The sequence below is a fragment of the Pinus tabuliformis genome, chromosome Q (assembly GCF_031772625.1).
Source record: "Pinus tabuliformis cultivar Carrire ecotype Pingquan chromosome Q, CPIR1, whole genome shotgun sequence".
Lineage (NCBI taxonomy): Eukaryota > Viridiplantae > Streptophyta > Pinopsida > Pinales > Pinaceae > Pinus > Pinus tabuliformis.
Window position 1 is genome coordinate 522289287 of NC_142296.1, and position 1481 is coordinate 522290767.

The following is a 1481-nucleotide window of genomic DNA, read 5'->3' on the forward strand; positions in this document are numbered from 1 at the left end:
TTTAATCTTTTTGGACCTGAGGGATTATTGCACAAAAAGATCGAGCGCTTGTTTTGTTCGGCTCGTTAAAACTATCGAAAACTCATCCCTTCTGTATTGTTTTATACTTTTTCGGACTTAAGGGATTAGATGACGAAAAAGGAATTTTGGAGTTAACCTTCTGTACCTTTTCAGACTCTCTAAAAATGAAAAGGACCGAGTTTTCCTTGTCGTTAGACTCGTTAAAATGATTAAATAGCGACAAACTTGTCTTTAGACGAGAACGAGTTTCCCTATCGCTAGGCTCGTTAAAACATAGTGATGGGCTTGCCCGAAGGGCAGGTTATAGAACAAGCATATGTTATCCTCCTCAAGCTTGACAAAAATAAAGAGGTACTGGTCAGAAATGACTGGGGAAAAATTGGGAGAACCTCAAAGCTTTAATGGTAGCAAGTCGCTCTTGAACATGACACTTTTCCTTCGTATCACATCGGGTTGGGTTGTTTCATTCGCCGGTCTCATCACCATGGTCTTCGCCAAACCATCCACATTTGGGGTAATGCTACCGATCCATCGCATCAGTGTCGTTATCAGGGAAAATTTTAAGAACCCCCCCTAAATTTATAAATATAATAAATGGGCGAATCTCCATGGTATATAGGAAAAATGGAAGGCGATTTTATCAATAATATAATATGTATATATAATTTTTTGGCGAATCTCTCACCAGGCATGGCAAATATTTTACTCAATTATAAAATCTTGTAAGATCTTGGCGAGTCTTTCACTAAATAATAAAACTTTGTAAAGTCCTAGTGAATGTTAGCATAGGCTACATGCTGGTTTAACTCCCCCATTTAAATAGGCTACATTCCACGTGAATACCATGGGTCAATACCATGGGTCAATACCATGTGCCATTTTTATTTTTATTAATTCTAATATTAGGGTTAATAATGGTTTTTTGCATGGTATTAATAACAATCTAGTCCATGGTATCTGTCCCATAGTATTTTGGCCATAGGTTTCACCTAAATATAACCCATTTGTTGAGTGTTCGTAAATATAAGGTGACTTATGGAGTAAATATAAAAAAATGTTTTATTTGTTTACCATGCCTCTCGTTTATTTATATTTTTATTAATTTACCATACCTCTTTTACAAATATGGTATTTGGCCCATAGGATTCACTTAAATAAAACCTCTTTCTTGAGCCTTCATAAATAGAACGAGGGTTATGGACTAAATATAAAAAGAAGTTTTATTTATTTACGATACGTCTAGTTTATTTATATTTTTATTTATTTACCATACCTTTTGAGTAAGTATAAAAAGACGTTTTATTTATTTACCATACCTCCACTTTACTTATATTTTTATTTGTTTACACCCTTACATGTATATAAGGTGACTTATGGAGTAAATATAAAAAATGTTTTATTTATTTACCATACCTCTCATTTATTTATATTTTTATTAATTTACCATACCTCTTTTATAA